The sequence below is a fragment of the Phoca vitulina genome, unplaced genomic scaffold, assembly GCF_004348235.1.
Source record: "Phoca vitulina isolate PV1807 unplaced genomic scaffold, GSC_HSeal_1.0 scaffold57, whole genome shotgun sequence".
Classification (NCBI taxonomy): Eukaryota; Metazoa; Chordata; class Mammalia; order Carnivora; family Phocidae; genus Phoca; species Phoca vitulina.
In genome coordinates, this window is record NW_022589760.1 from 472,627 (window position 1) to 488,437 (window position 15,811).

A 15,811-nucleotide genomic window follows, 5' to 3' on the forward strand; every position below is an offset into this window, starting at 1 on the left:
AAGAAAGAAAGAAAGAAAGAAAGAAAGAAAGAAAGAAAGAAAGAAAGAAAGAGTTTAGAAATTGGTCTATTACTTAAATGTAATATCAGTTGAATTCACCACTTTACCACATTTCCTGAGCAAAACTGGGAACATTGGTAACCAAAATAGGTGACCTGGAAAATCCTGAGCCTTTCTAGGCCTTTAAAAAATAGTTCCCACTAAGCCCTGCTTATAAGAAAATAAATAACAATTTGTCTCATATTTCTCATTGAGGCTCACACCTTGAAATATGAAAACACCTTAAGTCTGATGGTGATACTGCAATATCAGAACAAAAAAAGAATTACAGATTTTGAGGGTGCCTAAGAACATAAGTTTATACCAGTCCATATTAATTGCAATTGGGACTGTCACCTATTATTTATATACTGATTAACTCTAGACTTAAATTAGATATGAATGATAAAGTTTCAGAAGTGACCACTAAAATAATAGAGAGTGTATAATGTCTAAGGCAGTAAAGAAAAAAAATGCACTAACAAAAAATCCGAAAGAAGGTAAGAAATGAGAAAAGTGGAGCTTCAAAAAAGCAAGACAAATAGAAAGCTCAATAGCTCTCATGTATAAGTAATCATAATAAGTGAAAATGAGCTAAACTTAGTAGTTAAAAGATACTGTCAGGTTTTTTAAATCCAGCCACATGCTAAAGAATAAGTATACAGAAACTTGGAAAGTAAAAGGATACAAAAATATACTATACAAGCACTAACCAAAAGGAAGTTGGCATAGCCAAATTAATATGAGATAAAATAGATTTTAAGACAAAAAGCATTATTAAAGATAAAAATTGGTGAATGGTTAAATAAACTGTACATCTATATCATGAAATACTACTTGACAATAAAAAGGAAAGAACTATTCATACAACACAACTTGAATGAATCTCAAGGGCATTGTACTGAGTGGGAAAAAAAAGCCAATCTCGAAAGGTCACATACCATATGATTCCATTTATATAACATTCTTGAAATGAAAAAATTATAGAGATGGAGAACAGATTAGTGGTTGCCAGGCATTAAGGTCTGGTGGGGTGAAGAGTGTGTGTGATTAGAAAGAGGTAGCACAAAAGAGATCTTTGCGGTGATGGAATAATTCTGTATCTTGATTGCAGTGGTGTGATAAAACCGTGTAAAACTGTGCACACACATTGTACTGATGTCAGTTTCCTAATTTTGTTTTCACACTATAGTTATGTAAGGTGTAACCATTGGGGGAAACTGCGTGAAAGGTATGGAAGACCTCTCTGTACTATCTTTGCAACTCCCTGTAAATCTATTATTATTTCAAGATAAAAGGTTTTTGAATGATGGTAAAAGGTTCAATTCACCAAAAAAAAAAAATTCTAAATGTATGGGCATTTAATAAAATAACCTCAAAATATGTAAAGAAAAATGTTACAGAACTATAAAAAGAAATGAACAAACCAACAATCACATGGGAAAATTCAACATACTTCTCTAAAGTATTCAAAGGACAAGGAAAAAAAATTGTAGATATAGAATAGTGAACAGTGCAGTCAACAAGCTGATTTAATGGACATACAGAATCCTGCACCCGATAATAGGAGAATACACTTTCTTCTTAAGCTACATAGAACATTTATAATAGTTAATCATGTACTTGGCCATAAAGCAAGTCTCAACAAATTTCTAAGAATCAGTATCATAAAGACCATCTTATCTGACCAAATGCAATTAGGATAGAAATCAATAACAACAAGATAACATTTAAAAAACCCATATGTTTGGAAATTTTAAAACATGCTTCTAAATAATTCATGAGTTAAAAAAGGAAACATAATGTAAATGTTTAAATACTGAGAACCAAATATTAATTAAAGTACAGAAGATCAAATTTGTGGAATTCAGTAAAAACAGTATATCAAGGGAAATTTATGGTCTTAAATTTTTATGTTATAGGAGATGTTTAGCATAGGCAAATCTATAAAGACAGAAAGTAGAATTGTGGTTGATGAGGGCTGGAGGGGCAGTGGAGGAGAAATGGAGAGTGACAGCTAACGTGTACAGGGTTTTTTTGGGGGGTGACAAAAATGTTTTAAAATTTATCATGGTGATGGTTGCACAACCCTGTGAATTTACTAAAAAATGTTGAATCATACATGTTAAATAGTGAATTGTTTTGTATATAAATTATCTCTCAAAAGAGCTATTATTATTTTAAAATCTTATGTTAGACTAAAAAAAGACTAAACATCAATAAGCTAAGCATCCAAATTAGGCTAGAAAAAGACTAAGAGAATAAACTTAAAAACAGATGAAAAAGACAAGAGCAAAAGATAGATAAAATAGAAAGCAAAAATACATTAGGCAGTATTAACAGAGACAAAAGTTGTTCCTTTGTATGGTACAATAAAAAAGGCAAACCTTTGGTGAGACTAATCAAGAAAAAAGTATAAATAAACAATAATAATGCATAAGCAGAGATTTTTAAAGATAATACTATGACTAACTTTATGATAATAAATTTGAAAACATGGATGAAATTGATGAATTCCTTGAAAAATAGAACTTACCAAAACTTACTCGTAAAGAAAAACCCAAAGTGTCCTATAACCACTGAGGAAATAAAAAGTAGTTTAAAAGTCCCTCTACCTCCCCAAAAAAGCCCAGATGGAATAGATAATTCAAATGTTATACAAACTCTTCCAGAGAACAGAAAGAAGTATTACTATCCAATGCATTTTACAAGACTAGTACTAACCTTTTTATCAGAACCAGAAAAAGTCAGTATGAAAAAGGAAAATTATAGATGTCTCACTTATAAACATATATGTGGAAATTTAGAACAAAATACCAGCAAGTAGAATCCAGCAATGTAGTAAAATATGTCACAATCAATATTGGAAAGCAAAATTGGCTTAACATCAAAAAGAAAATCTACCAAAGCTTAATTGACACATTATATGGAGGTTTTAAACTTCAAAAATGTTATGTCGATTTGGAGAAATAAGGATAAAGAGGAGATACTTATTCTCCCAGATAGTAGGATATACTACAAAACCATATATATTAGTCAGGGTAACGATAAGCTATGCTGCATTAACAAATGAACCCCAGAATCTCAGTGAAATAAACACAGGTTTATTTCTTGTTTATATAAAATTTAATAAGTTTTGGGCAGCTCTGCAGTCTTCCATATACTTACTCACTGATCCAAGGCTTGGTCCATCTTGTGGCTCCTTCATCTTAATACATGGTCTTTTTTTTACAGGTGTTTAAACTACCTTGGCCCAGAAGTCATTCACATTACTTTTGCTTATAGTACCCTGTCCAGGTCTAGTCATGTGGCCCCAATCCAAATGCAAGGCAGGCAGGGAAAGTAAGGAAGTACAAAGATCATTTGGTGAGTATCAGCTATCCCTGCCATACCTTAGTAATAAAAACAATATGGAAGAGATAAATAGATAAATGGAAAGACCTAGAGACAGATATAATACAGAAACCTAATATACTATAAAATTGGCACCACAAATCGATGGAGAAAGGATGCACAGTTTAGTATAAAGTATCAGGAAGACTGGCTCACTGTTTGGAGAAAAATAAAACTGGACCCCTGCCTAGCACCAAATATAAATCTAGACACCAGAGGATGAAAGACCTAAATATCAAAGTTAAAATTATGAAGTTACTAGAACATAATAGAGAAGAACATCTTTGTGGCCTACAATTGGATAACAATGGCTTAAACAAAACCTCAGAACTACATACCATAAAGCAAAAAAGATTAATAGATTTGATTACATAGAAAATGAGAATTTTTATTCAATAAAGGACACCAGGAACAAAGTTAATTGATAACAGATAGAAAAAACATATTTGCAATATGTTAAACTAACAAAGAATTAATGTCTAGCATACATAAAGTACTCCTGCAAATCGAAAAGGACAGGAACACACCACCCTAAATTTGCAAAATATGTAAAAAGTATACTCAGAGAAGAGGAAAACTAAAATGCTCAGAAATACATGAAGAGATGTTCAAACTTATTATTAGTCAGATAATTATCAATTAAAATACAATTACAAATATATTTACACCTATTTGGCCAGCAATTAGAAAGCTGGGACAAGCCAATTGTTAGCAAGGGTCCAGAGATATAGGAATTCAACACACACAGCCTATTGGATTTTAGACTGGAGCTGCTATTCCAAAAAACAATCTGACAGTACTTAATCAAATTAACTACACATATTCTCGGTGGCCCAACCATTCCATTTATTTTATATATATTCCAGAACACATTTCACATAGGCATATAAGGGGACATGTATAATGACATTCATCACAATATTTGAGGTAGTATTTTACAGTTGGAAGCAGTCTAGATTTTGTTTCTAGGAAAATGAGGAAGTAAATTAAAGTAGATGAACACTGTGGTACATCATACAACAGAAACTACAGCCTAGATATACACAGAGTAACATGTAACATATTTTTTTTAAATACTGCTGAGCGGGGGGTTGGGGGGGGCGGGGAAGGCAATGAGAACCATAGCACCATACCATTATCTAAATTAAAAAATCAGAGCCAGCCTCCTGAACAGATGGGAGACAGGCCCTGAGCTGGGGTGGCATGTATCCTGAGGGGGCCTGGGCCATGCGGGGGAGAGTGACCTCCTGTGTTCCTGGTGGCCATCCCTCCCTGGCAGTGATGGGGGCCAGACCCACGCCCCATCTCTCCTCTCTGTTGTTTTGCATGAACGTGAGGAGCAGCAGTTATTGTTTATTCATTTGGCCCAAAATCGAGGGTAGGATTTGTGGGTGTGGATTTTTTCACCAATTTGTTTTCTTTTGGTTTAAAGGGGGGATATAGGGACCAACCAGGGTCAAGTGCCCGGGAGGAGGGAATGGTCTGGTGGTGCCCGCCTGGTCTGCATGCACCTGTGCGGCTGGGGCTGGGGCTGGGCTGGGCAGCTGGCGGTCACGGGTGGAGTTCAGGGGCGGGGGCGGGGGTTCGTGTTCAGCTGATTGATAATTCCATGCACTGTACTGCACACGTCCCCAGAGCCTTCCGGGACCATATGCTTTTCAGGGCATTTCTCCCTCCAGCCAGGGCCTGTCTGGCATCTGACTGGGCGAGTCTCCTCCAAGGAAGTTCCCGGAGGACAGCGACCAGGGAGGGCGTGGAGCCCCCTCCCAGCCTGAGCCCTGCCCTCCAAGGTCTGGTGGAGGCCCACCATAAGGTCTGGCTGGGCTCCCACCTTCTCCCTGCTTGGTTCCTGTCCAACCCCCAGCTGGGGGTGCTGCCCTGAACGAACCACGTGTGGGGCCGGCACATCCTAGCAGGCAGCCCTTGGCGCCTGCAGCCTCAGGGATGCTCCAACCACCCTCTTCTCCCCAAGGCGGCCCTGGCTCCCTGCCTCCCCTCAGCCTGCCATGGGGCCCCATCAGCCTGGCCCTACCCCCGTGGAGAACCCAAAGTCTTACTGTATGTAACTCCAGGCGACGTTTCTATATTTATAGCAGTGTTGGAACCCCACGTGTTTTGCACAGGGAAGCACCCTCTCCCACCCCCGACCTTTTCCCACCCCCAACAAAAGGTTGTCAGAATCCTTAAAGTTCCTGGGGCAGGCAGAAACAGGCTCACGGATTGTGCCTCGGCTGCAGCAATGATTCCAATGAGCAGCTGTGGGGGTGGGGAGGGGAGGGAAACACCATTTTAAAAAAAATCATCCAAAAACAATTTATAAAACAATTATTTAGGATGTTTGTGATTTGCCGACCTTGCTATAGATGCCATCATGTAACCGATGATTCCCTGTGGTGGGGGCTTGTCATTGTTTACTCATTTACCAACTTCTGGCCTCGGGTCAGACAGTGGGCACCAGCCCCCAGCCCCCAGCTCTAGCTGGGCCCAGCATCTGTGTTCTGTGATGTAATTTGGAGGTGGGGGTGTCTGTTCCTTGCACATTTTACAGTTACCTCATTTTTCCCATATATGTATTTGAGAAAATGTTAATATAGAGAGAAAAAAATGGTTCTTAAAGCTTAGATGTGTAGTTTTTTTTTTTCCATTCCACTGGATTCACATTGGCTTGTTAACATTTAACATAACTAGTATGTTGTATTATATATGTGTATACTGACTGAAATTTATAACAGATTTGTACTTTTTTAAAAATGAAAGTTGCTAGTTCTGCTTGACCAAGTAGTGCAATGATATTTTTTTTTAATATTGTTGCTGATTTTAGAGGGATATTTACTAATAAATGTATGGTGTAGATCGAGTATTGCCCTCCAAAATAAAAATACACAAAAATTCATGCATACAAAATAATGTAAGTTTAAAAAGAACTCAAACAAAAATATACACATCAAATGTATTAGAACAGTAGCCTCTGGGGAGAAGAATGGAAGTGAGGAATAGAGATGAGAAGAAACAAAGTAGTAAATGAATGAATAAAGAAAAGAGGGAAAGGTTTTGATTAGACCAATGCAGATGGTATGATATGAAGAAGGGAATAGAGTTATAATCCTCATCATCTGAAGTCCAAAAAAAAAAAAAGGAAGGAAAGAAATCTATTAATGTTGTAGTAGCATAAAAAGCTAAAACTGTTGTAACAAAAGACTCAAAAATAGTATGACTTTTTAAAAAAAAAATTATTTCCCAATCACAAAAGAGTCTCAGGTTAATGTTCCAGGTCAGCAGAGAGGTTCTGCTGCACATGGCCCTTCAGGGTCCCATGCTCATTCAATGTTGTACTCCACTCTACACTAGATACTCAGAGTTCTCTCCATTTAACTGGTAGATAGGAAAAAAGAGCACAGATCAGGCATGGAGTTTTACGAGGGCAAATCTGAAAATGATATACATCACTCTTGCAATTCATTGGACTAAATTCAGTCTTATGGCCACACTCATTCATAAGGGACACTGATCATTGTCATCTAGCTGGGTGCCCAGGAGGAAGCAGACAGCATGGATATTGAAGAGCACTAACATCGTCTGCCACAGTGTGCAAGAGTTTTGTAAAAGGAATTATATAATGTTATTAAAAGGTATTAATCATTCAGGATGCTGGTCACAGTGCCCGCTTTTCCTGACTCTGGGTAACAGTTTTCAAATGTCTTCAGACTCATTGATACCATTCTCAGGGCTGGCCTGATCCCCAGGCCCCAGGCCCCTCCCTCCACCTTCAATCCCACAAGCAGTACTATCTTCCATTTCCCTAGTAACCATGTCCATCCACCAAAATGGGGGTGGAGTGGGCAGGGATTGGGGCTAGAGAGTGGGCAGGAGGTCAACAATAGAGACAGGGAGTGAACAAGAGATTTTTACTTACTTCCTCATATTTTCCAGTACTATTTCAGCCTTTAAAAATAAGCGTTGGCATGCAATCATTTTCACCATCAGAAAAAAGGCAATGAAATTATTTTCACGGAAAAATTAACGAGGAATCAATATGAGGAAAAATCTGTCACAAAAAATTTTTCCAACCTAAGAGGGAGGCATCATTTCAAGTGCCTTAGTCCAATTAAGTTTTACAATTGTATCATTTTTCTGTGGAAGAAGTGTTAATAAACATGCTAAGATATATTTTTTAAGATTTTATTTATTTATTTGATAGAGAGAGACACAGTGAGAGAGGGAACACAAGGAGGGGCAGAGGGAGAGGGAGAAGCAGGCTTCCCACGGAGCAGGGAGCCCGATGTGGGGCTCGATCCCAGGACCCTGGGATCACGACCTGAGCCGAAGGCAGACGCTTAAAGACTGAGCCACCCAGGTGCCCCAAACATGCTAAGATATTTAATACGTTTTTAGACTGAATTCTTCTGAACAATGAGATTCAACTCTGGGCAAAGGGAAGAGCTGTGAGGCTGAGATAGATGAGTGTGTGGAATGTGAGGGATGCAGAGATGGTCTGATCCTCCCTGTTCTGTCAAGAGTGAGGGAAGGTGCTGTCTCCTGACCCCTTCCAGAGTCTCTCATTCTTTGCATTCCGGCACCTGACTCTGTTGCTCGCTCCAAGGATATATATGGACAGGTGACCAAGGTGGTAACCTGAGTAAAGGCCTTTGGCCCAGTTTCCCATAGAGATAATTCCAGTCCCAGCATAGATGGGAGTATTGTTCCTACCAATGGAAACCGGAATGAGATCCCTCCTAGACCTCTGCAGCTGAGGGTTTCCATGAAGCCCAGAGAAGTGACTGCTGTGGGGAGAGCCACCCCAGACCCACTTGTTCTCATTCTTTATTCACGATGCCTGAGTAGAAGCTGCCCTGAATCATTTCTGCTGCCTCCTACCTGGCCTGAGGAGTGCAGCTTGGTGAGTGTCTCATCCCCAAACTCCAGAGAACCCAGGAGGAACCTAGCCTTGCCGCAAGGTTGCTGCCTGCCATTCCACCACCTCCCTGGTGGCCCCTCAGCCAGGCTTAGGCCAGTATCCAAGGAATTCTCACCCACTGACCATACTGATTAACCTAGACCAAGTGTTCTCTGGTCAAGTAAAAAATACCTGGAAAGTATATGCAAGATTATGTGTTAGGAGTGAAGGGAGGGTGTATGTGGATTTTTCAGGAGAGAGAGGATTTAACTACCAACATATCCTTGATGGTAAGTATGACCCTCAAAAATATTAGGAATCAGACTAAATAGAAGGTCTGTTTATATTTTTTTCTAAATAGGATGATTTTTATTTTCTTTTAATAATGAAATTCGTACAGTCATTATAAAAATATTCAAACAATGCAGAAATGTATTCATCGATTCATTTAATAAGTCTTTATTGAGTGCCTATGCAAGTTAATGAGAATACAATGGTGAGAAAAACAGACTAGGTCTTTGCACTCATGAAGCTCACAGACTAGGGGAGGATATACATTAACCAAGAAATCACACAAGTATATGTATAATTAAAATTTCATGTAAGTACAGAGAAGGACTAGAACACAGACATACAAGAGTATATACCAGAAGATCAAGACACACTCTGAGGCAGTAGATAAGGGACAGGAAAAATTCCCTAAGGAAGTGAAATTTGAGCTGAAATAAGGAATATAGTTAACTAGGCGAAAAAGACAATATAAATATCTTATAATCTCACTGCTACAGAATGCCATAGCTAATGCACTGTGGCACATCCTTCCAGCTGTTTTACTATCCATACACAAATCTGTATGTACATATACGTGTATATATTTTTATGTAATTGGAATAAATCTCAGTCCACAAATTCAAGTGTTTAAGACATCCAACTTTTATTTTCTATAACAATACTCATAATTTCCATTTTGTAGTCTCACTACATGGGGGTGACCGAAATGGTATGAGTTCAAGATCTACTATTTTCTCCATGGTTGTGTCTAAGTTCGAGGATGCTTATTGAGTGCCTTAGAGTGTTGGAAGGAAGGAGTCCATATGGTTCTGGTATCATCTACAAAATTCACCATTCTCATTCCTTCCTTGTGGCCCCTTCAGACATGGTGGTTCTCTACGTGCTTCTGTGTCATCCTTCATTGATCAAGACTTTCTCTGCTGCTTCCTGCCATTGCTATGCTGGGATATAGAAAGCTTGGTAAGATCCTATACTATCCTGGCTAGAAGTAATATAAAGCAGCCATCCCCCACCCCCAAATGTCTCTTAAGAGACATGACCACAAGTCACCTACACAATCCAATCCAACAAAACTTCTGAGGAGCTTCCAGTCAGTGGCAGACTGAACTGACTTGGAAAGCTTTCCTCTTCCCACCTGAAACTCTCACAGAAATGATAGAATATGCACCCCCTCTAAAAGTAGTAATATAGTCAAGCTCATAATCATGAAATGGAAATCCCCAAGAATCAAAGAAGGAACTAACAACAATGAGCAGGAGATAAAGACAAACAGACGGATATTGGTTTTAAGGGCTGGAGGCCAGGGTTTTAATCCCACCTAGTGACTGAAGGCAATGCTTCTAGGCAGTGGAAGATGGGAAGCTGGTACTTAGCTCCTGTCTAAACCCAGGCCCCACAGAAGCACAACCAGGACATGAAATGATGACTAGAAAACCTTTCCTCAGAGCAAAAATACTGTTTTGCTTATCTTTTATGTGAGGATGTGAGTAAAGAGCCCCCTGGGAGCAATCAGAACCCAGGCCAACTCCACCCATAGGTGTGGGGTTGAATTCACACTTCCTACATGTTTGATAACCCAAAGGATATAAATTAACATAAAAATAATCTGGAACTGGTGAAATGTGTATGGCCCTAGCAGAAGTAAACTCAAAAGCAAGGAGATAATTGAGACATTCAAACATAAATCTCAAAAAATTACTGAGAATGGAGCCCAAAAAGATGAAGTGGTGCAAAATATGAATGAGAAGTTAGACTACATGGCAGAAAGAATGGAAAATATTAAAATATGCCTGGAAGCTTTTCCATAAAGAGAGACTAGAGCGAATGAGGAAAAGGCAAATACTTGAGGAGATTGTGGCGCAACTGAAGGAAGACATGAATACTCATATTGAACACACTGAGTCTTCAGCACGCTGAATAGAAATAAAACTGTAACCAGATACATCTTAGTGCAGAGCACCAACCAAACCTAGTATGATATTTTCATATGTTTGGGCTGCCAAATCCCTTCCATAAATCTTCCCTGAAGAAAGGAATGAGGAAAATGGAAAAGTAAGAAATACTGTGGAAGAGAAAAACAAGACCATACATTTATATCTAAAATATAATATTCTACCATTTATGCATACATGTCAATATGTATATATGTATAATCCCCAGTGCAATATTAAATCTCTACTTTGAGAACAAATAAGAAACCATCTTCAAGGGAAGGAGGAAATGGCACTCTCTTTCCAGGATTCCAGTGAGAAAGTACTCAGAAATGTTCAATAGTTTTCAATGTCTGTCACCCCATCCCTTAGTAAATAATTGTATGTTTTCTTCTTTCTCACTCTTTAGAGGTTTCCCTTGGAGATATAAGCAGGGTGAGCACATTGGGAAATGGTACCAGCTATTGGTCAAGCCATGGTCTCTACACAACTTACTTGCTTGCACTCTGCTTTCACCTAGACACTAAATTCTGAGCACTACAACTGAAGTAATCAACACACAATAGTTGAAACACTGCTAATTTGATACATTACAGATCTGCAAGCGGTTGGGGAGACAGAGTAAGAGAACAGATAAATTATGGGTAACAATCTCAAGACACTTTCTGAAAAATTGTTAATGTAGTATTAGATAGGCATCACTAGGTATGTCTAAGAAGCAGTGTTTGAAGAAAATGTGGATATGGTGAAGAATAAACACAGAATCATAAAATTGATTTCCATCAAATTTCAGTCAAAGCCCAGTCCTGCCTCCAAGGGATAGCTCCCAGAACACCTTCCTTGGAGTTTTTCATTCTCTAAATTTCCCCAATCCCTTGTATCACTTCCATAAGTGACTATTCATATCCATTGTCTGTGCACCAAAAAATTTATATTATCTCCCACCGAAATAGAACTATTGAAGGAGTCAGGTATAATCTTTAGCAAAATAAATAATGATAGCACTGAAAGGACTATAATTAAAGCAAGAAAAATAATTTTGGGGATTGAAAGACACAATTTTCAAATTTAAAAACTCAGAGTAAATGAAGAAGGAGATATGTTTTAAAAAATTAGAGAATTTATAGGCACACCCTCTTAACAAAATTAGAAATAAATAATAAAAGATCACCATAAAATTTAACTGCCTGATAATATAGTATTGTTCTCTAAAATAACCACTGGGTCAAAGAGAAAATTAAAACTGAAGTTGCAAGCTATCTGGGAAGCAAAGAAAAAGAGAATACATCATATCAAAGCCTATGGGGCATGACAAAAGCTGTTCTCAGAGAAAAATAAGGTCTTAATTACCATTATTGTTCAAGAAGACCATAAATAAAGGAAATAAGTACTCTTCTTGAAGAATTAGATAAAGATAAATACAACAGAACATATCCAAAAATAGAAGAAATTAGGAAAATTAAAGATAAAAATAATGACCAAGATAAACAATTGTAAAAGTGATAAATTCAAAGCTGGTTCTTTGAAAAGACCAATAAAACATTCTTCATGAGTACAACTAAGTGAAAACAGAGGGAAAGTAAAAGTATACAAATTATGAATTATAAAGGGTTTAACTACATAAATAGGTGTGATTGAAAGAATTATAATTTTATGTTCAAATCTATGACATCAAATTAAAAACTCTAGAGGTAATGGATGACTTCCTAATAGAAGTTACCAACATTAACTCAAAGAAATAGAGGATTTGTGAGTAGACAAATTACTAGAGATAGGATTGGAAATGTGTTTATAGACCTACCACTAAACAAGGAACCAGGATCAAATGATTTCACAGTTCAGTTCTATCTAACCTTTAAAGAAGAGATAATACCCATGTTACTCAAGCTCTACCTTTTAGAAAAGAATTAAAAAATTGAAAGTTCACTAATGAATTTTATAAAGCTAGCAACCCTAAAACCAAAACCTGTTAAAGATAGTACATAAAAGAGAATTATAAACAAATACTAACAATAAATGTAAAATCAAAATACTAACAAATTATAAAACATATAAACAAATAGAACCCAGAAGTTGGGCAAGAAAAAGCTGGACTGTGACCTAATATTGTCTCAATGTCAATGTCCCACTGATACTTATTTCATTTTTTATTATATTATTTCTTATTTTGTACTCAAGTGTGTTTTGTAAGTTTAAATCTCTATCTCTTTGGGTTTTTTTAATAAGAATATCACTTTATCTTGTTAGTGTCCACTGAAATGTCTTAATTCATAGTGTTCAAGCGCTCTAGATCTAACAGTTCATTCCATGTTTCAAAAAGATCAGTGTCTTATCTTTGGTTCCAAGGCACATATAACAATATGTAATAACTCTCCTGCTTGGGAGATTGAATTAGCTAGCAGATTTTCAAATTCTCAAATACACTGATTAGTTCATTCACTGTCATGTGTCCCGGGACAATGTTAAGATTGTTTTGAGTGAAGTGCTGTCATACTCACGAAGTCATCTGCTAGATTGCTTTTAAAAATTGTGGCATTCTCATAGCCCAAAGTGTATTGTATTTATTCTTCTGGTGTTTTAAATGTCTTCATAATAGACTCATAGCACAATGAATTACTAATATCGCAACCCAATACTATTAATTTCATCTTTGATAAAGATGGTTCTGTGATAGAAGACTTCACCAACAGTCCTCAGTGTACCATACCTCAAAGATAGCAAAAAGAGCAATAATGTTTCCATTTACAGAGAAGAATAACATTTTGTAAATAACCTATGACTAATAACGTATGAAAAGTTCTGCCAAAAAGTGGAGTAAAGTATGGTATATTCAATGTCTGGGGCTGGGAAAAAGAAGTAAAATTACTTTTCCACTTCATACCATTCACAAAAGTATATACCAGAAAGATTAAACACACACACACACACACACACACACACACACATCCATTTTTAAAAGCTTGAAGAAAATATCAAAAATTATTTTAAAACCCCGGGGTGGGAAAAGTCTGCCTCAGCATGAGCCCAAACCTAGAAGCCCTAAAGGGAAAGGCTGAGTGATATGACTAGCTAAAAGTGTAGATCATCTACAGAGAAAGACAGCATGAACAAAGTTAAATGAGGAAAGAGGTGCACTGGAAAGATACACGTGATATATCGTAAGTGAAATAAAAGTTGCAAAGCAGAACAATGGACTGAATTTATTTTCTGATAAAAATGTGAATACGTATATCATTTATGTTTGTATATGCACAGAACACATTAGACTGGTAATAGTAGGTAACTGTAAACATGGGTGAGAAGGGGGGCAGTTTTGTATTTTGCTTTATATGTTTATCTGTTTTAATTTTTAATAGGCATGAGTCATTTCTGTGGTTTAAGAAAACACAGTAAAGAAGATTAAAACTGAATTCATAGTCAAATGCCCCGCTGGAAGCATAATGTTGCCTGCCAATGCACAGCCTATACTATGGCCTTCTTCCCCAGACACTAATTTTTCCCCTTTCAACATTGAACAAATACATCTGTGACATCTATCAGCAATTTAAAAATAGTTGAAAAGCAATTCCAGGGTGTTACTGATATCTTAATTCTTCCCCGATTATAACCATATCCACCTAAACAAACATAATCACGTATGTGTAATATACATTTATAGACATTCACAAGTTGTGACATTCATAACATAAAGATTTAACCTTTATCTTGGAAGAAGATCAACCAGAATTTATTGAATTTTCATAGGTTACATGGTGTGATATAATACTTCCAATTTTCGGCTGTAGATTACCAGGACCAGCGTAACAAGAGGCAAAGACTGATGATGTTAAATAGTAACTGATTATAAGGAATCACTGTCCAAATCAGTTTGAATGGATTTCTGATTTATAAAATATTTTAAATGTTGTTGCTTTTATATGTTCTTGCCTAAATTCCGTTTTTCTAGTATCAAAAAGAGAATCCATTTAACTCATTTTAAATGATAAAAGAAAGTAAAAACTAAAAATTTTGCTTTATGAATCCATGTCATTATGTCTGGATTGTCATTACAGCTTATCAAAAGAAAGCCACAAAAATTAGTGTGAACACAGTTAAATCACATTTCAGTGAACAGAAGACTGAAATGGAAATGGAAAAAAAGAATTTAAAGAGGTGACAATTCATTTTGCTTGGGTTTCAGAAAAAATTAATAACAAATTTCATTACTCATCAACACATCAACAACAAAAATAATCCAGAAAAGGGAGAGACTAATCAACATGTAGGGAAGAATGCACTGCAAATACTAGTTTCCTCCTGCTGTAAAAGTATACATCTCTCAAACTCCGTATGAAAGCTAATTGATAATACATCTTTATAGTCATAAAACTGCCATGCACAGGTATTCTGCCTCTGTCAAGGGGGTATCCAAACAGACAAAATTTTTATTTGTGTCCAGGGAGAAAAATGCTCTAACTATTGAATACAAGTATTTGATTTCAGCAACAAGTCAATCCCCAGAGCAGACATGGATGTACCAGGTTCTCCTTTGACAGCACCAACATCTAGCTAAGTCAGCTTGCCCCGATTCCCTGGGCACTAAATACATAATCTTCTGATGATAATTTGGTTTCTGATATAGACTGATGTTAAGGAGAGAACGTTCTGAGCAGCAAACACTAAGAATCTGGTCTACTTGGAAATTATTTTTCAACAGAAATTATCACTAAAAAATTTTGCTTTATGAATCCACTTGATAGTATGTTCTTTACTCTGCAAACTTAGAAATGCTCAGTAAACAGGGGACTCTGTGCCCAAACAAAGATCTTGTATCATTACACTTACCCTTTCAATGGTCAACAGGGCCAGAGAGTTACACTAAGCCCAATCTCAATGGTGGACTGAATTATATGTGCATGAACCTGTAAGGATAAACTTACCCCTCCGATAGGGCTTCCTGCTCTCCCCACCTCCCTTCTCCCTCCCCCCAGGCCTATCCGCAAACACACACATTGTCCAAACCCTTAACACAAGGCCTTTGGGGGACCCAATGGACAAGATCAAGTGTGGAAGTACACCATTCTGAAATATAAATATCTGTTATCCTGCTTAAAACCACAGCTCAGGGCAGGGCAGACCAGGGGCCATTATCCTAGTTTTCTGCACCCTAGGATGGTAGCAAGATAGTTCTTGTTTAAAGGCAAGGAAGAGCCACAGTTCAGAGAAACCAGAAAAAACCTTCAGCCTGGGATGTGATGTAAATCAAATGTACAAAGATAACACT